This window comes from Schistocerca americana, chromosome 3, assembly GCF_021461395.2.
Source record: "Schistocerca americana isolate TAMUIC-IGC-003095 chromosome 3, iqSchAmer2.1, whole genome shotgun sequence".
In the NCBI taxonomy this organism is placed as follows: domain Eukaryota; kingdom Metazoa; phylum Arthropoda; class Insecta; order Orthoptera; family Acrididae; genus Schistocerca; species Schistocerca americana.
The window spans coordinates 400,905,904-400,928,874 of record NC_060121.1 but is presented as its reverse complement, the minus strand read 5'-3'; the positions used below and the strand labels follow the sequence as shown (position 1 = coordinate 400,928,874).

Sequence of the window (22,971 nt, the reverse complement as noted above, 5' to 3'; positions counted from 1 at the left end):
AAGAATTACCCATTATGTGTCTTTTAACATTAGAAACTTAAATTTCGTTCACCATCCTTGTTATTGGAAGGTAGACCAGGAAAATATAGTTTTGGCTACGGATAACTGTCAGTGAAACAGATTCTCTTAAAAATGTAAGAAAATATCAAACACTGAAAAACAAATTTTTTAATACTGTATTTAATTTATTATTATTACACATATTTAGCAATGATTTCCTAATAACTTGGGCAGTGGAAGGGTATGACGGAGGAGAGCAAGTTCCAAAGAACAAAACTTTAAAACAGTGATACAACTGCCAAAATAAAAACATAAATGACAAGAGCTGTTTGCATCAGTATCACATTTATTATTTACATTATAAATAACTGTACAAAATTTATTTACATATAAAAGGTTCCAATTTTCTTTTCTGTTGTGATGTCTTCCACATTATGAATGTCCCCAGCCACCTGCAAAAGACAATATAATAAGAAATTTCGAAGAAAAAGTGCTCCAGTCATTGTTTGAATGAAATCGTTTGGTCTCAGTACAACCTTAGCGAAACGCACACAACGTAACGGTGTGAGGCGCACAAATAGTGACTAAAACAAATGAGTTTCGACAGTACGGTACACACAACTAATGCTTCCACAATAGTCTGTGGCAGTTAGCCTCATAGAGGCGTTTCACCTTGAGAAATTTATTATTCATTTTTCAGTTCGACAACAAAATTACTGAAAACAGGAACTACTGATTAATCAAATAGTCTTTGTGCAACTTGTAAATATGTATTACCTGATATGGTTGTTGTTGTGGTCTTCAGTCCTGAGATTGGTTTGATGCAGCTCTCCATGCTACTCTACCTGTGCAAGCTTCTTCATCTCCCAGTACCTACTGCAACCTACATCCTTCTGAATCTGCTTAGTGTATTCATCTCTTGGTCTCCCCCTACAATTTTTACCCTCCACACTGCCCTCCAATACTAAATTGGTGATCCCTTGATGCCTCAGAACATATCCTACCAACCGATCCCTTATCCACGTGCAAATCATTTTATTGTTAACGGTCCATTCCTTATAGACGAGTTCATAATATTAATTACAGTTGCAGTCGATGTGCTTATCAAGAGATATGGCAGAGGAAGTATTCCGATTCCCCACGACAACTACCCACTTTTAAGTTCGCTAATTAACTACAAAAGCGGAGTCCTGAGTCATTAATAGTATAAGAGTAACTATTATATGTACAGATCGGCTAAAATTGTGGTGACAAAGTATGTTAAATATATTATCTTCCGCACGCCAAAATCAGTGAGAATAAAGATACTTCTTTCGTTGAAGAAAACAGCATTTACTATCGGAAAATGTCCGGAACATAGTACTTCCATGAAATCTTTGCACTAAGGCTTGGCCCATAAATGTAAGACATGTAACTTAATTAATTACCGAGATATTTTGAAACACCAATAGTTCACTAATGTGAGGGTTCAGTATCAGAAACTGATACATGATTCGTTAGAAGAGTTTTTTAATAACAGAATACAGTACGTTATTCTGATAGCCGAATATTCAACAGAAACCAAGGAAAAATCGGATGTATCGCAATGAAAGGTATTAGGACAAGTATGATTCTAAATAAATATATAAGGGTTACGATGGCATGCTGAAAAGTAATGCCTCCGAATTTGTTATGTGGAAACAATTAAAGCATTTAAAATACAAAAACAGTTATCAACATTCGAAATCTTTATTCTTCGTGTCTACATATTCAGCAGCAATACGCGTCTAGAGTTCTCCAAACTGTAGCGTGTAAATGGCAATGCGTAACTTAACATGGTCGGTGAGTGAGAAACAGAGTTCTGTAAATGAATTTCTTTCGTCCACACAAGAAGCACCGTTTCCTTCCGCGAGGCAATCCCAGACTACACACGAAGGGTAGGACATCTGCAATGATCCGACTCCTTGGGTTCATCGATCATCCTCCATACAGCCCCAAATTGGCTCCATGGAGAAATAAACGGACAAACGTTCCAGTTGATTTAATGAATGTCTGTTATTTTTGAACAGGAGTGGAATTATAAGTCCAGTGCCGTCACATAATTTAGGTATTCTAGGTGGGCAAAATGAAACTGGCCCTGAAAATATTTACATTAAGACTGACGCGGGATGGACGCCTTCGTTAATCAACTTCACAGTAGATACTGCAAGTAGCCACCGTTGACGTGGATTCTTCGCTATGCTGGATTTATCAAACGGTGTGACATGCGTAGCAGCTCCGCCTGAAGAACTGCAGCAGTAGCGCTTACAAATTTCTGCTGTAGCTCTTCCAGAGTAATGTTTGGTTACATTCTTCAATTTTCCCCGCTGGTAAAAGTCGCAGGGAGAGACATCAGGTGATCGAGATGGCCAGGGGGTTACACTGCCTCTGCTGACTGTCCTCTCGTCACTGAACACCTCATGCACTCGTGACAAGGTGATACGTGCTATTGCTCTGTCTTACTGGGAATATCTTTACAATCTTTCATCTTATGTAAGCTGATTTTCATACAGTTCCTGAACGTACAGGTTAGCAAATGGTTCAAATGGCTCTGAGCACTATGGGACTTAACATCTGAGGTCATCAGTCTCCTAGAACTTAGAGCTACTTAAACCTAACTAACCACAGGACATCACAAACATCCGTTCCCAAGGCAGGATTGGAACCTGCGACCGTAGCAGCAGTGCGGTTCCGGACTGAAGCGCCTAGAGCCACTCGGCCACAGCGGTCGGCTACGGTTTAGCATTACGAGTTTGGCTAAAGAATCATGTTGCTGCAGTTACACGGGACATTGCGAACCAAACACCAAACTTTTCACTATGCAACCGCTCTTTAAAGCACCGATTGTGGTTTTCTGATGCATAACGGTAGATGTTGTATGAGTTCACGTACCCTGACAGTTTCAATCAGACTTCAACCGAAGGAATAAAAAACTAAGGATTCTATATCCTAATTCCACTTGACTAGAAACCATTGGCAGAATTCAACACTTGGACGCTCATCTGGAAGCTTTAACTCATACTCAATAATAAGTTTATAAGTAGTCAGACACAGGTGCTATTAGTAATGTTCCCATTTGACGATATCGTTATTCCTGTTTCCGCAGATAAACGGCCTTGAAATTTACTAGTACTTTCTTCTAGCTCTTCCTTTACTCGAGCAATGTTTTGTAGTGTTCGAACTCTAGATGGATGACAGAGAGTTTTATTCGCGACACAGCCTGTTTCGCGCCGTTTGGCCGCTAAATTCTGAATTGCGAACCTTGCTTGACATTTTTCCCAGTCACTTGAAGTCTTAAAGTCTTGTGGAAACAGTTCCACACACGATGGACAACATAACGATAGACAACGAAAATCCGCAGATGTATCGTCAGCACCTTTTGTCTTGGATTCAAATCGTCACTAATCACGTCTGCTCCTGTCAGTCACTCAAACGTAATAATACTGCGATGTACTCGGGACAAAGCTTGCGGGAGATAGCTATCAACACCCGTGTGACGACAACTCACTGGTACACCGAAAACCCGGATCCAGCTTTTTCTGTGATGTTCATTAACGAGGCTCAATACTACGTCTGTCTTATAAACATTTATCTGCCTAGTCTCATTTTGGACAGCCTGTATAAAGCCAATACAAGGTACTCAAAGTAGAACAGGGCTGGAAGCAATGTTTTTTGGTGTTTCATAGGTGTAGAGCCTATATGTAAAAACAGAATGAAAATATAGCTCAAACTCATGCTGCAATGTCTTTCATGGGTGTTGAATCACAGTTTCTCTCATGGTAATGTATTCATAAAGTAAACACTTTATTAATGGGCATCGTTTAACCGTCTTAGTTTTTCGGTTTATAGTAAACTTTATGGCAAAGGTGATTAAGTGAGAAAATAGGGAAGTTCATACTTCCTTAATAAGCGAATTAAAGAAGATGGTTTTTATGAAACTAGGAACTAACAGTTGTTAAAGAAGTTGTGGAAATGTGTGACGAAAATAAAAAGCAAAAAAAGCATTTTTCTTTGAGATTGCTTTTAACGTTTGCCGTTGTCTCTTACCAGCTTTACCTTGGGAGAAGCAGGATTCGGTATCAAAAAAATGGTTCAAATGGCTCTGAGCACTATGCGACTTAACTTCTGAGGTCATTAGGCGCCTAGAACTTAGAACTAATTAAACCTAACTAACCTAAGGACATCACACACATCGATGCCCGAGGCAGGATTCGAACCTGCGACCGTAGCGGTCGCTTGGCTCCAGACTGTAGCGCCTAGAACCTCACGGCCACTCCGGCCGGCGATTCGGTATCGGGAAAACCTCACTTGCGTTTTGTCCTTCCATCCTTCCTTGTCAAAGATGAATACCTTACTGTATAATCATGTGCTTGTATTTCTTCACCTCCAGCATCTCGTAAGTGAACTGTGTTCTCACAAAGATACACCATCATTCGGTTGTCTCCGCAATGAGAGGGAATGGTAAAATGAAAATATAATGCTCTCGGAATCAAAGATACGTCCTACCGGTAGTTCTCAATAAATTAGTTGTTGCAATATGTAGTAGATCATCAGGCGAGATGTGCAGTCCTTGGAGCTGGCAACGTACGATGTCTGAGAGCTATGGACAGCAGTTAAGCGTTAACCCTGTCATATTGGATATATGCTACTGAGTAGCTGGGAAGGGTACTATTACTCACGATCAATAAGAAAGACCAACAACCGATAATACACGGTCCAGTCACAATAATGTGAGAAACGGTCAAAAGGCAGAATGATCATGAACTGTATCTCGGACGTGTAGGAAGAGAGTCAGTGAAGGGCTGGAAGTTATCGAGATGGATGTGAAGCCATGCCGAATCTAGTGCCGAGACCAAGTGCGCCAGGTTTCTGGGTTGAGGATCCGTGGCGCGAACAGCACGATCTAATTCTCCCCACACATTCTCTATCGTGTTTAAATACGGGGAGTTTTGTGACGAGGGGAGTACGGTAAGCTCATCAGTGTGCATTTAAGACAACACCTGAACATACGGCCTACGATGAACTAACGAATACCAGAAGCATAGCTACTGGTTACTCTTCTTCTGATAGCTATCAAGGGGACTTAATTCATTCGCACAAGTAATAATGTAGCTAACAGGAACGGAGAAATCAAAAATTTTTAAAATTTGTGATAAGATCTTATGCGACCAAACTGCCTTGGTCATCGATCCCTAAGCTTACACACTACTTAATCTACCTTAAACTAACTTATGCTATGGACAGCACACACACCCATGCCCGAGAGAGACTCGAGCCTCTGTCGCGGGGAGCCTCGCGGAGGAGGGAGAATAGTAGTTCAAAATGAGGTATTGCTGTGACACTTAAGGCGATCAAACAGTGTGGATTACAGACAGCAATATGACTGAGAAACCACTTCGCTGCAGCTCCAAACGCGCTAAATGCCACACACTGAACAACGTATTCTGCTTCCCAGCCGCCTGAGCTGTAGCCTCTTGCTTCGCATCCGTGATTCACCACGGAAAGTGAGGAGCTTTCGTGTGCCTTAAATCAGTGAATTTATAAAATACAAAATCCAGTTCTTCACGATCGTGTAAAAGTGTGCCAGTATCTGCACCAGCATATGTAACAAGGCTGCACACGCGTGAACAGTCAGCGCTCATTGTGTTTACGGTGAACAGCCTCGTTACATATGCTGCTGTGGATACTCGTTTGCTTTAGCATGGCATTTTAACTGGCAATACTACTTTAGCCACAGTGTCACCGTATAGCGCCTGATATTGGCATTATGGAATGCCGAAACCGGTTGCCTCCGAAAGAAAAACAGAGATGAAAATATAGCTGTTTTTTTATTTATTGCCACTTATTAACGAGGTTGATGTGAATTTCGTTGGCGAGTTAACAATTTATGTTTGAACGTAATTTTGTTGCAATAAAATTACATTTGAACATAAAGTGATGTGTTAACTCGACAACCAAATTCACATTAAAATTGTTTGGCTCTAGATGGCACGCTACCAGTGTATGTCTGTATGCCAGAACAATGAAACTCCCGCTTGTGAGCACGGTAGTTCTGCTATACCCATGGGCTGCACCATTGTATTTCAGCTCCCTTAGCGATGTCCATAGGATATCTGATGCGGAAATTCTGAAGTGTACCAGTTTCCTCCAAACAAGAAAAGAAATAGCAACGTGCATTATTTTTCCAGGGTGATAATTACACTTGATGACTCTATGACGCTGCCGCCATCATTTCCAGTGTTAATGATCGGGTGGCCATTGTAAACAATGCAAGGTTTTAGCGAAAAAATTGCTAATACTTTTGAGCGACTTGGGCTAACTACTACCCAAAACTGTTATTAGTTCGAGGGCTTAAAATGGTTCGAATGGCTCTGATCACTATGGGACTTAACTTCTGAGGTCATCAGTCCCCTAGAACTTAGAACTGCTTAAGCCTAACTAACCTAAGGACAACACACATATCCATGCCCGAGGCAGGATTCGAACCTGCGACCGTAGCAGTCACGCGCTTCCAGAGTGTAGCGCCTAGAACCGCTCGGCCAACCCGGCCGGCAGATCGACTGCGGCGGACATTAAGTGTGTATTTATCACAATTTTAAATAGACTTCGAAGGTGATATGTACCTCATGCCATGTAGACCCTTCTACACATGTTGCCGACTCGCACCGTTCCGGACCCACACCTCTGCCGCATTTTGATCATCTCTGCAATGATTTTCGGTTTCTCCCAGGGCCACCTCCAGGCTGCCGCGGGGGCGAAGAGTGTGGCCGTAGCCACCAACACGAGAAGCAGTAGCAGCAGCGTGCGTGTCCTCATGGCGCCGGTTGTGAGCGTGCGATTACAGAGCGGACAAGAGGCGGCTGTCGGAAGCTGTCGCGGCAGGCGGCTTTTTATCTGCGTGCGCCGACGTCGTCTGCGGAGGCGCGGGGATGCACGGCGGCCACACGCGCTGGACGCAGGTCGGAGGTCACGAGGCCCGGGGGAAGAACTGCGCCGCGCTATCACTGACATGAGGCAAGAGTTGCCCTCCGCAGATATAATTTGGCGAAGTGGATTATGAGATGTCCATCAATTTCGCGTAAGTAAGAGAGTGAGATATCGGGCAGTATTTGCGCAATTTTATTAACGTCTACGTCTGTAATGATACAGTGCTTAGATATAATGATATAGTGTTTAGAAACATTTGAATCATTTTTTACTCGCCTTACACCAAGTGAGGCGTCGTTTGGCATTTACCGGCGTGATATGTGGCTTCTGAGTAGCCGCTCGACCATTAAATCCAAGTTTCCTCACCTCCCGCCTAACTAACACTTGCAGTGGATCCTGATGCAGTTTTGAATTCCTGTGTGATGGTCTGGATAGATGTCTGCCTATTGCGCATTACGACCCTCTTCAACTGTCGGCGGTCTCTGTCAGTCAACAGACGAGGTCGGTCTGTACGTTTTTGTGCTGTACGTGTCCCTTCACGTTTCCACTTCACTGTGCAATTGGAGACAGTGGACCTAGGGATGTTTAGGGATGTGGAAATCTGGTGTACAGACATATGACACAAGTGACACCCAATCACCTGACCACGTTCGAAGTCCGTGAGTTCCGCAGAGGGCCCCATTCTGCTCTCTCACGATGTGTAACGACTACTGAGGTTGCTAATATGGAGCACCTGGCAGTAAGGTAGCAGCACAATGCACCTAATATGATAAACGCATGTTTTTGGGGGTGCCCGGACACTTTTGATCACATAGTGTATATGTCGTACCACGATATAATTTTTGAGATATATTCTGTGGTACAAGCGGATACTGTCTGCAAAACGTGTTGCGGATAGAGTTGGTAGTAAAGAAGTATTAAATCGAAACGACATGGCTGCAACTGAAGTTTTACTGCACGAGCGGCGATAATGAAATGAGCGGTAACTTTTTTTTCATCATATTGTGAGGTGGATTGTCAGCTAGAAAATCTTACTTAAAGGTTTGATATTACGTCTAAACTTAGTTTGAAGTCTCTAAGTGCTCTGATTCTTAAGTAGTGGCTGGATTTAGACTGGCCGTTTGCCCGCCTTCCGATAAGCTGCCTCAAGACACATTCACAGTTTCTAAAAGACTTGCCTTCTGCGTTACACTTTTAACGTACCATTATAGTTCTTAATGAATTGGTTATGATGATATTTTAAATTTTTAGTTCGGTCAATATGAATGTGAAATAATGAGACCATATCATTTTTACCCCTGGTAGGTCCTAGGTTGGCTACATGCAGCTGGGAATTGGTTACCATGGCCCAGTTTAGCAATGTAATGAGAGAGTTAATAAGTCATTAGCTTGAAGACTGCGTCCTACATGACTGAATTCTAGTCGCTTACTATGAATTTCATTATGTAAGACACGATTTGCTATTTGGAAAAAAGTTCAGTAATTCCACAATTAGTACATCTGAGGTACATATTCTCACACTGGGCTATCATGACACTACAGGCCATTATTTCAGTTTCAGACGATTACTGTAGAGAACAACGCAGTGTCTTTCCTATTATTTTCTGAAATCTATTATTCGTTCCGTGCGCACTTTTGCGATTATGTATTTGATTTGTTGAAAAGTTGAAACCCCCAGAAAGATACATAATCACCAGGATAATAGTTTTCTGTGATAATCTGGATAATGGTTCTAGCAGTACTGAGGAGACATCGACTCCTACATCCAGTGCAAAGAAGTACCACGGATTTGTGTGGACCAGAGATCTGGTGCTTATCTCATTTTCACCCTCGTTGTAATTCTGTACAGATCATGAAGTCATTTCTTGAATAGGTCACTCTCAGATTGTTATTCGAAAATCAGTTTCTAAAGATGACGGATTTTGGTAGACTGTGGTAATACGTACAAATACTTTCTCATTTGTTGTTTACGTTGTACATACACCTAGGGTCTGGTTCTATTAAACGTAACCTATGTATAGGTGCAAGATTTGTACTAAAAGTATATGATATTCTACGCGCTGCAGTGCTGTAGTGACATACAATAAAGAAAACATATCTAGAGTTGTGTGCTCTGGAAATTAAGTAATCTTTACCATGCAATTAATTGACAATGAGAGTATTATGAACGCCTAAGGGAAACATAATGATTTTGAATGGCTAACTAGACGAAAGACGAAAGCTTTTAAAAGTAGGATAGATGACGATTTGAACTATATATCCGTTCATTAAAGTATTGCGTTGTAGCGTTATCCCCAGATAATAAAACATTTTGAAAGCTTTAAGGTTTACTACAAACGCCACCTAAACAGTTTGGTTGTTTCTGTTAGTCTTTCTCCAGGAATTATTTCGCATTTATTGTCATTTGAGGAGAACTCGAATCAAGACAACAAGCAGAGACACATTCTAGACAGTTGTATATTTGGCTACAATCATGCACTTCTGATACACTCTTGAAGAGATCAGCATCGTAAGTGAACGATCTGATTCCTACAATGACCATACCTGGGTAGTTGTTTTAGTATCAGTTGTATCAATACCCCGCCTTTGGGCAATCTTGATGTTACTGTCTTCTATGTAGAACGTATCTCACAATAATGACGCAATGGGTACTACCTGTCGGATATTCTTTGTATCTATGACGTAATTGAGTAGGTGCTCCTGATGGCTTTACCTTCATTACAGTTCGGCATGTTTCCACATCGAAATTCTTGGACATTGGAATCCACCGTTTCACAAGTATCTAATATGAGCATTTATTTGGAAAAGAAATGAACTTTTCTGCGTGTAACGAAGCGTCCTGCTATGCTACCAACAGGCCGATAGAACATTCTAAGTATTGTTGATAAGCCATATTTTCGCGAGCGGTTTGTAACCGAGTGAATGAAGTGCAGTATTCGTGGGGTTATTTGCTGTGTCTGATTTATGGCCGCAGCGAATAACTATGAAATTAAGCTTTAAAATAGACAAAAATATAAGAAACTGTTTGATTCTTAGAAGCATTCTTATGAAAGCTGTATTCTGTCGAATGTATCGTTGTCTCAACCCTAAGACTATCGTCAATCGGTAGAAGGTTATTCTCGATCAGGATGGCTTTCGACCTTAACTGGTAGCGTTGGTAAAATGAAGAGTTTGATTCACACCGATCGTCTTTTTATTGAAAGAAAACACGCAGAAAAGTGTGAAGTCTCTGTTGGTTCATATATTAAAAAAATTAACTGTAAAATTGAGCAACCAATAACGTTTCTCTGTGACTGACAACTCATGAATATAAAGTATTTCAGGTAAGTGTCTGCAAATAATTTCATAAAAAAGCAAATTATAACGAAACACTCCGAGGATCACACAGCAGACGAGCATCAAGTTGACGGCTACACCTTGCAAAGAAGTCTATAGTCCGACTGAAGCTACTTGGTAGTTGACGTCTGTGACTTGCCACTTCGACTGCCGGCTGCCGCTGGGCTACAGGTGACAAACACGGCAGGCCAGATCACAAATGCTCTTGATGCGAAATGTGGAGCAATGTTGGAAGTGTCACAGTGAGGTAAGTCGGAAATGAGAGATACTCTTTGACCGCTGATTTAAGTCCCCAATGATTGAACTGCGGCAGACGACGAATCCTGTAGGCCTGAACTTGATTTCGTGTCTGAATCTAACCACAACTTCGTGATGTGCAATATATCCGACAAAACAGCGGTCAACAATCTGCGGCAGAGCTAAAACCACGACCGCTTTATTCACGGTGATTAAAATTTTACGAACAAACTCAAGACAGAAAAAATTCAGTTTCAGAGGTAACTAAATTTCTCGGTGTCATTGATTACCTGAAACCAGGAAATTTCAGGATGTAAGCCGTGGCTCCTTCTTTGACATCGTGTCGGCAATCGCCGACATCACTATGTTAGATGTATGTACCATGTTTATACCACGTCAATATCCGTAGCAGACCGAATCTCATGTCATTGTGCATTCCGATCTGCCTCATATACTGTAGTGTGTTGTACAATTTAACCGAGCATGGCTTCAGACTGCGCCTTGAGGAATCTTGTCGCTCCTTGACACCAGCAAATTCACATCACGTCTGCAGGACGTTTGAGAAGCACAATCAGTCGTGCCTTCGAGAGAATGAGTATGCCTTCTCACTTAAATGAGCGTTTGGCGACGAGGACGTTCATCTTTAAACACTATAAGTTGTGTACAGTATACTGCAGTCACCCCTAAAACTTTGAATATTTACAGCTCCGCAACTAAAATTCGTAGAAATTTGATTTAAATTTATATGTACATCATGGTTGCCTTAAGAATATCAACTATGTGATAGAAAAATACTATTTTTCTTTTGCTGTAACTCATAACTCTGAAGAGAGAATAAAGAATATTACGTTTATCTAGTAAAATAAATATTCCTTTCAGTTATTATTTTGAAAGTTACAGGAGAAACTGCTCTTCTGTAACAGTTTGCAAATGCAGAATTTACTGAAGGGGGGGGGGGGGGGGGAAGTAGGGGAAGGTGAAGGGGGGTTGCAGGGTGCAGTGGTTGAATAAAGTAAAACTAGTTTGAAAACCCTACATTGGACAGCTTACACGCAAGCACAGACGTGATTTCGGTAACTTCTAACTTCTTCTTACTATTCTAGTCAATAGCATAAGATACACCACTGTCGCAGCAAGCATGTCCATTCCAGTAGAAGTGCACTTCAGGTACGTTTAAGAAACTTTGCGGTCTGTTATGGTCATGTGCATAACATGAAAGTCATCCACGTGATGTCGTCACATCGGGTAAAACTCTTTCGTATTCAAGTCACGCCAGTCTGTGTAAGTTTAGCATGGCCCGTACTAGTCTAATAGTCACTGAGAGTAACCGAAAATTATGTTTCTTTGGAATTAATATGATGATATTTAAAACTTCTATATCGACGAGACACAGCAGCTCTTTTTCCACGTTTACACGTACACCCCAGGCAAAGTAGTAAGAAAATTAGCAAATGGGGGAAAAACGTATTAAGCTTTTAAACTTCGGGAAAATACTCACATGGCGTGCAGTAATATGAAACAGAGAAGTTCCCCTTCGCAGGGGGGACTTGTACATCTTTTATCCCCTCCAAAAGTCAGTTAGTACCATATTTTGAATTTTTACGCCTAAAGTCTCGTTTTTCGGACACAGCACTTATTAGCAAATAAATTCCTCGCAAAATTGTACTCGAAATAGGTCTTGCGCATCTTTTCATTTATATGAATGATATTTGAGGTATGAGGATTGTAACAGAATTCTATTAACGTAATAGTTCGCCGTTTTTGTTACTTACCTGAGTCTTTAAAGGAAAAGCTTTATCAAGTGTACGGAAATATTTCGTAGCCTATTATTCTACTTCATGACATTTCTTTTGCAGTCAGTATTGGCGAAATCTGGAGTTCGAAGAAGAAGCCGCCCTCAAGATACCAACTATGATGCCGCTTTTAAAGAGTTATTGAAATTTACATATACTTCTGAGCCGTGGCCGGCTTGCGTTGATGCCGCTTGTTCTGTGGCAGTTTGTCGCAATCGAGTGGCGTTTTATTTCTCCGTGAGTTACTACCATAACGCGTTGCTGATTTGGCTCCATCACTGGCAGCAGCAGCGCTTATCGATACTAGTACTGCTGTACCATCTTTGGTTTCACCGCTACATTTCCGTGTGGTGGTGTGTGTGACAGTCGCTCAGTTGGGACAGAGAAGCGAGGAAGTCTCAATGGCGCGAAATCAGGCCGGGATCACTGGCGGCCTGCATGCGCATTTGTATTATGAGGTGCTAGTTGCAAGAGCTACAAAGTTCGTTGCCCACCGAACCTGGACACTAAAGTTGAGTGATCAGTTAACCTGCTACGAAACCTCAAATGCTGTGACATCTCTTCACTCATAGTTGGTTGTTGCTTCCTGGGCCGTTGCAGCAAGGAGCAACGTATGGTGTGTTGGCGAAATTTTGCAGCGGTCTTTTGGTGTGGTCTTTAAATATTAAATTGGTTGTTACTTTCAGTGAAGTGCACTAGCGGTATTTTCTGCCTTGTGGCCGTTAACGCCCCAGTTACTTGCCCTGGTCGTTAGCATAGTTTTCTGGGAGTGTGTTTTTTCCTCGCCGTGTTGACGCTGTCCGGCACGGTGTGTAGTTCGACAGCCTTTTAGTTGTTTGTTCATATTTTTGTCTTCAGAGTAGTTATGGCGCCTTGGTTGCTTTTAGATGCCAATTTTGAAGATGTAGTGCGACAAGTATTTTCGTCCTCAATTGATATTTTCTTTTGTCGTACCGTTGGTCGGACGGAAGGGAACTGATTAGGTTGTTGGTCGGTCCTTCATCCGTCCTTGGGTCGGGTTGCCATCCGATTATTTAATCTTACTCTTGGCTGCCTGTCTCACCTCACCTTACGTTATAGCTACATCCTCAGGCCGACCATTGGAACACTTCTGAGCACCACTGTTCAGTTCGTTTAGATTGTGATTTAGGGGAACTCGGGGCGGAACGGGATACTTAAGTTTAACAATTTCTATAAAATAAGGCAACACAAGGAAACACTTCTTAAAGAGATAAAAAAACACGTTGTAGTGTAATCTAATGTACCTTATTTTAAAATCACTTATAACAATACATTTTGCAGTTTTTACAATTTTTCATAGAAAGTCTTGCATATTTCCCGTTCCGCCCCAACCACGGGGCAGAATGGGATAAGGATATTTTTTGTTAAATTATTGCATAATCGTTGAATTTGAGTTACGAATATCGTATTAAACTATGACAAAATGTTGTATAACAGGCAATTCAGATTAAGGAATACGAAACCACTAACTACTAGCCCTTTCGACAATAGTCACAAATCGGTATTTCCTCTTCATCTTCACTGTCTATGTCAGCATATGAATTGTGTGCCCACTCTGGCATAAGACCCAGCCCTCATCAGAAAGGGAGTAGAAGTCCCCACAATAGAGACACTCAGCATCCTCTCTCTCTGATTCTCTCTTCTCCATCATCTTCTCCCTTTTATTTTTCTGAAGGTCTTTGATGTTCTCTATTTTGGTTTTTTGGGTGTACAGTTTGAAATTTTTGCCTTAAGTTGCATTGCACCTGACGTCTCTGTCCTGACATTGTTTGTATTTGTGCACCCTCCTCCTTTCTGTAGGCCTACTTTACGTGCGACAGTATTCTGCAGTTCCTTGCTATAAGGAGAATCTGTTAATACGACGGTTTTTCCTTTTTGTCTTGTAGTCCGCCGAGTATTTCGACAGATTAGTGGGATTGGAATGACAGCCTCGGGTGATATCTGGAAAACTGAGTTGTTCGGCGAACATAGCTGGTTGGGAGAGCCAGGCACCCATGAACATCCAGGCTAGGTTTGCTTTCAACTTGCATCAAACTATGACGGGGCAGAATGGGACACTATCCCATTGAGGTGTTCTCTGTGTTATTCAGTGGTTTGGTATTTGACTAATTTGTAAATGGAAATGATAATCTTATTTTATTACACTGAGTAATTACTAAATAATTTTTCTCCCGGCTAAAGATTTGATCAAGTTGCTAAAGAACTCCAAATTAACGTCGTGTTAAAGTGTTGTCTGTAAGTTGTGTAAGTGTCACTGAATCACAGTTCATACAACGGATTCTATACAACTATGGATTATGATGGAAACAGTTATCTTCAGCAAAATGATCATTAAAACCACCAAATATCAGCCGTGCACAACACTGGCGTATGTTACCTGAAACAATATTCTTCGCAACTCGTGCGTAATTAATTTCGGCTTCATACATCAGCTAGAAAAGTTTGTTATAACGATCGTGCTACGAGCACTGTTTTTAAAGAACCAATCTGATTGGAATCTTTTCCATTAAAATGAGTTCGGAACCACCGGTGCACGTTTATTTTTACACATTCGTATTACGTTCGGCATTTATGTCTGCAGAGTTGCGTAATTTGAATTTGCCGCTGAGACAATTGTTAAGATGGCGGCAGACAATTGATAGAGACTTTCTATTGTTAGACCAAATAATTATTTTAACTGCTTATTAAACTTTACACAAACTTTACTTTCGTATTGTGCACTATTTAGACTTCATCAAGCAAACATTTGATTTGTTTCTAAGGAAAACACAAACAAAAACGCGATACAAATCGCTATCATCAATGGCTGCGCTCCTTGCAGCGGAAAGAAACAATTAACACAGATAATGCTTACTGAGAGAGGAAGTAAAGTTAAAAATAATTATTCACTCATACTTTTAATAATAATGAACTCTATTTTCAAGTAAAAATTAACAAATAATTACAGTTTCTTAACAGTCCTCAGTTTGATATGCGTCTTGCGTGCTGAACCTACGAAAGCCAACCAACAAAAGGTAAAAAAAAAAAAACAAAAGAAGACAAACGCAGATCATAAAAGGAATTTACAATTATTATTGTGTTTGTATAATATACATCGATATGTCCAATTACTTCATAGAATATTGTATAAATAATTAATATTTATAAGTTTTTTAATACGTCGAATACATAATGTTTATAACTGTTAGAGGCATAATTTCCTCTCGTCGCACTGTAGCCAAAAATTTATCACGTGGATGTTACGATGCCCCTTGGGCTGAGAAAAAAGATTAGTTTATCTATTGTATATTTTTTTTATCAGTCCACGTAATCCACGTAGATTTGCTACTCTCAAGATGCAAATGTTAATTTCAATGTTGTCTTAGACATGATATAATTATAGTTGAATCGAGTACTTTAAATGACTTCAGTGACTGTATTATCTCGGAAATTGCTGCGGATACTTCCCGTATTAACTTATCCCCCCCCCCCCCCCCACAATTTGGGTTCAGTGGACTCGGAAAACCGGGAATAAAACCGTCCAAGGGGCTTCAAGAAAATACAGACACCTACTTTTAACAGTCAGGCTTGACATGAATGTAATAAAATATGCTGGAAAATGCAAATTTATGACTGTGTTGTAAGTATCTGAGATAATGAATGTTTTCTCATGGTGGGGTATCATAAAATCTCCATAGTCACTCATTTATCGAATGTCATAACAATTTGCTGCTGACGTCGTAAGACCGCCCTTGTGTCTTGCCGTTGGACCGCAGACTGGTAGTGGCTGCTGCTGGACCGCCTCCGGCCGAGTCGGTGGGGCGTCGGCTGCATCGTGGTTTGGATCTGCTGCTGGATAGAAGTCGCGCTCCAGCAGGTCTTGTTTCTCCTTTCCCACGTCCCTCAGTTTATGACGGGTACATGAAATGTCAAAATATAAGCATCAGTGGCAAGATAATTACTATTCTCATCCTGTGGAAAAGTTTATTAGTGTCCATTTCACTCGCATTCACACGGATGGAATTAGACTGTTTTGACTTGTAGTCCGGGGTGATAAGTTACAATACAGCATCACCGGTCTATTGCGGTCTAACTGTGTCGGTGAGGCAGTAAATTTCCACAGGGCAGTGACTGCAATTCACTTTGGAGGTGTGGCGGTGGGACTTGCAGTCCCGTACCACCCTCTGACGGTGATAGTAGTACATGAGTCAGGCAGAAAAATTTTGCCTATCATGGGCAGGTGAAGGTGTGGCAGTCCCGTACCGGGGATGATGATTAGACTGTTTGTGGAGTATGTTCTGTAGTAGTAATAATTGAATATTCTGGCTGCGAGAATAATATTTTTGAGTGTTATTTGAAAAAGTTTACTATTAAAGAGCGTGAAAAACAACGAGCGTTGCGGTTAACTTTGACACTCCAAGAGCGTTCATAGGGTTGCGTGATCACAGTTTTTGTCACTGTTCATCATTATTCACAATATAAATCACAGTTCCTCACGCGTCCACAAGTTCTTGCGAAACACGTTTCACTGTTCTGATTGCTGTCAGTAGTTTTCCACATTACTTAACAGACAATCTGTATGCAAATGACACTTTTCAAGTAACGAGGTCTGGTACACTTGCACGTAAGTTCATATTACCATGACTAAATAACAAAATTTAAAATTTTACACTGTCACATAAACATGAGACAATATAAAACTTTCAGAATCTTCTACATTATCTTGACCATGACATCATTACTGAACTGTCCAGATAACAGTACATTTCCATTTTTATTACAGATACATATATTTATATATTTCTATTTTTTATTTTTTTTATTGGGATTGTTATTTACCGTTTTTGGGACAGATGTCCATGTTCGGTTTATCTAACCGGAATGTTATTTGTGTATATGTGTTAGTTATAAGATCATTTTGTGTCAACTGGTGCTTGTCAGTGATTTATATATTTTTTGTGCTATATTGGTGATAGAATGGTTAAACAAAAGAAAAATAAACCGAATGAGCATACTGATGCAGAGTTGACATCAGAGTCTCAGTTAGAACAATCTACTCGTATTTCTGTCGAATTATTAGAACATTTAATTATGAATGATAATTTAGAAACTGATGTCCCGAGTGATAGCAAAACCGAGGAGTTGCCAAAACAAACTGACACTCCTGGATTCAACCAGTTAGGAATTAATGACAATATTTCTTCTGGGCAAGGGGCAGAAGTTAGCAATGCTCAAGCTATGTTCATACCGAATATTTATGGGAATTTTCTTTTTTTCTAAGAAAAGCGTTCAGCCGTGTGTATTCTTTAAAGCTATTTTTATAACCTATGTTGAGGCGTTCAGCCGTTCTTGTTTTTGGTGTAGTTTTTGGCTTTCAGCCCAGGAGTTATCCCAAGTTTTCTTAACTACGCCTTCAGCCATATTGTTTTAATTTGATCCTTTTAAGATAATGTGCAATTAAGAGGTTCTTAGGAAAATAAAAATTTGTGTGTTTTTTGCAACTAACAGTAACCGATTACAGCCCCCTCCGCAACCATAACCTGATCCATTCTGTTCTGTAAACCCAGATTTCAACTTCAAGGGAATGTCAATTGTCACTGCTTGTTTTTTTTCAGAAAGTTAATGAATGTCTCCCAGAAGGATAGACAATGACCATAAAAACTCTGAAAAACAAACTTACTGAACAGTGATGGAGTCTTATTTGCCGCAATGCCAAATAATCCCCCAGTTGTATGTTTTCATGGCAGTGGCCACAAACTTTTGAATCAGTTATACAGTGAATGAGCCATTAATGAAAAAGATGAGAGGAAGAGAATAGTGGAAGCAGCAGTAGCTATCATCCCTGAGTTTTATCAAAAACTAAGGTAGTGAACGGCCCCCTTTAAAAAATGTATGGCAATACCCCATGCGATCGATCAAATACCAGGCCTCGTTCATTTATCTCCCCACTGCAGCTTGGTCTTGCAGTGTACTTGTTTCGTAAAGTGGGATGAAAAAACATTGTTGAAATTTTCTCGAATATGGATTTCTGCTCTTCATGTAGCACTGTGGTTTTAGTTGAGGGTTCTGCCGTTTAGTTCCGGAAACCAAATATTTCAAATGATTCGTTCTCGCAATTCGTTTTCGAAGGTTCTGGTTTCAATATTGCAACAACGACGGGCCAAGGTACATTTCTCGCTATGGGTGGAATCTGGTGTGACTCTAGGATGGGTGACAGAGCATCAGAACGTTACAAAACTCTCAGTCAAGTCGGGCTCTATTGAAATTGCAAGCCCGCAGTATATTAACCTGCTAATATCCCGAAGGCAGAATGGAGTTGGAATTGAAGAAGTTTTTCTGTAAAATGCCTACTCAGAACAATCAAGATTTTACGAGGATGATGGGAAACTTTATACAGTTTTCTGTTTCTTCACGGCAAGGTTTTTGGATTAAATGTATAAGAGCTTCCATTCATCAACAACCCGCCCACAGGTCATAGTACTATTTTTAATACTGCTTTAACTTATGCCATCACGGAGAGTAACACCACACAGCAAACATTTATCGTGACGTTTGATCAACCGTTTTACATGAACGTTAATGATGTAGTTGCATTGGAGGCTAATGGAGGAAATGAGCTATTCACTGAGAAATTTATACTCTCTCTATACACAAAAACAGTTATTTGATTAGGAAGCTTTAACTTGACAATGCCTTTTCTTGGAGCAATAAGATTTTTAATGAGAGACAGTGGACTCTCTCTACTTTTGGAGATTGTATATGCTGCAGCTCCTGTTCCCCATATACTTTCTGGTCGTGCATACACAAGAGCAATTCAGGCTCACTCTGCGGTCATGTGCGCTCTCTCCATCATAATACTGGGGGAAACGGCAGTCATGGAGGAGGAGAAGCAACATATTAAAAATCTGTATTTCTGATTTGAGTGGAAACGGTGCATCTTTTGGAAAAAGATCAAGTTACTGAAAAGCTGAAAAATAAATTTGTCAACACAATGGATGATATTAAGCAAAGAGGGAAAACTTCCCAGTTACGGATACAATACATTCAGCTTGTCATCTTGGCACTACATTTCGTCCAGGCAGGGCGTATGGGGAACTGGGAACTCCACATAGAATGTGTGAGAGACCACACAGATAGAATCCTGATGAAGGAAGGTAAAGGTAGCATCAGTAAAAGGTGTTACAGTTCTAAAGATATACGTAAAGCCGCACTCATTCATGAATGAAAAAGAAGGTGTTACAGTTCTAAATATATGCATAACGCCGGACTCATTCATGAATAAAAGAATTCAATACTGTTTCTTCATGCAGTAAGTGGTTGCGATAGCACTTTAGCCTTGTTAGGGAGCTGGAAGCTTTCCTACTATTCATCCGTCATCCCCAAATTCATAATATTCCACGGATATTCAATGATCTTGCTTCCTCTTCTGATAGCATTGCTAAAGCAGGAGAGAAATTTATACTCTCTCTATACACAAAAACAGAGTCCTGATGATGAAAGGAAATAAATTACATTAAGGGGTGGGGGAGAGGGAAACTCCCTCGAGGAACCTTTCTGTGTTTTACTTCTGCATCTGCTAAGAGTGTTTTCCCAAAGTTTCAAAACTTTATAAATTTTTTCCCCCATTTTTCCTAATTTGCCTGGAGTATTAGCTATACGTCCGTTCAATGTCTGAACACGGTGCAATAGCGCCCTTCCCGGTCACACATTACTGAAGAAATCTAGTTCCATAAATACGTCCGCTTCCTGCAAGATTAATCACTTATTTGTTGCTGGACACACTGTCCTCCACATTCTGGGTCCCGAAAATGGTTAAAAATGGCTCTAAGCGCTATGGTTCACATGGCTCTGAGCACTATGGGACTTAACATCCGTGGTCATCAGTCCCCTAGAACTCAGAACTACTTAAACCTAACTAACCTAAGGACATCACACACATCCATACCCGAGGTAGGATTCGAACCTGCGACCGTAGCAGCAGCGCGGTTCCGGACTGAAGCGGCTAGAACAGATCGGCCACATCGACCGGCCTGGGGCCTGCAGCTTTCACATAGATTAACATATATGTTCTTACAAATGCATGATGATCGTCATGGGATCGTGATAAAGTAATAATGTCTGATATGTCACATTGAACAAAGAAGGGACTGCCAGATGACAACGTGATTGAAACTTCATCTCGTATTTGCAAAGATGAGTGTTAAAATTACTTTCCGACCCTGCTGCCTTAGGGGTTAAAAACATTTCAGGTTAATTCCGCGGTAGTTCGTTCAAGAACATGTGAGCTGACAATTATCCCACCCCAGTCTAATCGTACTTTGCTCTTCGTCTGCGATAATATTACGCCGATTTTTATTTTCTTTCCTGCGAATGAAGATAGACAACATAACAGGAAGATATTTTCGAGTGAAGAGGATTGGTGCTTTTAAATGAAATCGCGTTTCACTACTGCACTCACGGAAACATATGCACGCACACGGCACGAAATAAAACAGAGAAACTCACTTAGCAATGCGTTATTTAAGTATAGCACGGTATTACCTGTACACCAGGTGTAGAACTATGAAACCTGAATTTCCCTGTAGATGGTGTTAGCCGTCATTGTAGGGCCCGTGAGACCCCGTCTGCAGCGCCATCTGCTTCCTATAACATCTGACGACGAATGTGACCACACAGAAACCCAAGTTTCCTCCATCGGTGTCGGCCGGGGTGGCCGAGAGTTTCTAGGCGCTACAGTCTGGAACCGCGCGACAGCTACTGTCGGAGGTTCGAATCCCGCCTTCGGTATGGATGTGTGTGATGTCCTTAGGTTTAAGTAGTTAAAGTTGTAGGGGACTGATGGCCCCAGAAGTTAGGTCCAATAGTGCTCAGAGCCATCTGAACCATACATCGTTAATTTTTTTTTTTTTTTCCAACCCGTAAACATCTCGAGTTTTGTGCCTACGAACCATGATTTGCAGACAGCATTGGTTCTCTGTTATCATTTGAAGAAAACAGCTGCAGAACTGCATAGAACACGCTGTTGGGAAAACACTGTGTTTAGAGTGGTTCAAAAAAATAAAAAAAATGGTTCAAATGGCTCTGAGCACTATGGGACTTAACTGCTGTGGTCATCAGTCCCCTAGAACTTAGAACTAATTAAACCTAACTAACCTAAGGACATCACGCACATCCATGCCCAAGGCAGGATTCGAACCTGCGACCGTAGTGGTCACACGGTTCCTGACTTTGCGCCTGGAACCGCACGGCCACTCCGGCCGGCCAAAAAATTCAAAAGTGGCGATCTTTACGTGAGAAATGGCGAGCGTTGGAAGCCATCCAAAAAGTTCGGAGATGACTGCAGGCCTTCTCGGATGAAGGTGATACTCAAACTCAACAAGAACTCAAGAAACAATTGAAAGTGACGCATAAAGCCGTTTGTCTTCGGTTGAAAGCTAAGGGAAAGGTGCAGAAAGTGGGAAAATGTGTTCCGCAAGAACTGAATGAAAGCAAGCAATTCGAAAGACGACTTGTGAAATGGCGCTCGCCAGGTACAAAAGAAAGTTGTTTCTCCATTGAATAGCGACGGGTGATGAAAAGTGGCTATATTTTGATAGTCCTAAGCGTCGTAAATCATGGGTGAATCCAGGCAAACCATCGACATCCACCGCAAGACCAAATCGCTTTGGAAAGATGACAATGCTGTATGTTCGGTGGGATCAGAAGGGTGTCATGTGTTATGAGCTGCTAAAAAATGGTGGAACAACACTGATCGCTACCAACAGCAAATGATCGATTTAAACTGGAATATAGGAAAAGGCAACAAAAAGTCATATTGCTTGATGAGAAGGCCCATCACACACAGTAAAACGGGTCAGGGGAGCGATCGAGGGGTTCAGCTGGGAAATACTGTGGTATGCGGCTTATTCTCCAGACTTGGCTCCGTCCGATTATCGTCTGTTTCCATCACTGGGACGCGCTCTCGCTGAACAACGCTTCAATTCGCATGAAAATGTACGAAATTAGCTTTCTGACTGTTTCGCTTTAAAAGAAGAACAGTTTTTCTGGCGTGGAGTTCGTAGCCTGTCGGAGAGGTGGGAGAATGTGTAAATAGCAGTGGAGATTATTATGAATAAAACATTTTGTATCAGATTCAAACAACAGACGTCTAATTATTGCAAGCAAAATGCAGTTTCATACTGCTACACCCGGTAAGTGTAACTTAGATATGATACATTCACAACCGTTCCCACATTTTTGGACCTGACTTGGCCCATGCTGATCATATCTGTTCTGTAACTCCATCGCAATGAATTTTCCTCGGTCCGCCTTGCAACGGACGAGGATTCAACAATTGTGGCCACAACCTCCATCAGAAACACAAGCAGTCTGCAGGGTTCGTGCTTTCATAACGTCCGGCTCGCAGAATGATTTGATCGAGAGCGTTTGTGGCAGATGACCGTAGCCGGCGATGTTGTGTCATCAGTGAATACATGATCTAAGTTAGAGAAATGTATGGGGGAGCGTAAGTCAAATTAGTTTCGCTGTAAATGGCAAAATAGTTCCCAGAATTCACGACAAGTGTTTGTGGGTACCCTTGCTACTAGCCAGTACCCATTAAATGTTCTGTCTTTCCTGAAATTGGTGCTGAATTAATACGTATGTCTGCGTACGCTGGGTT

General features: G+C 41.1%; 1 long non-coding RNA gene across 1 annotated transcript; it reads right to left on the bottom strand.

Annotated features, from left to right (window-relative positions):
• Positions 1–328: 328 nt before the first annotated feature.
• Positions 329–6,963, bottom strand: LOC124605917. Its single transcript, XR_006978690.1, has 2 exons — positions 6,642–6,963; positions 329–452 (listed from the first exon to the last, which is right to left on the bottom strand). It is a non-coding gene; the product is annotated as an uncharacterized LOC124605917 (long non-coding RNA).
• Positions 6,964–22,971: the final 16,008 nt, after the last annotated feature.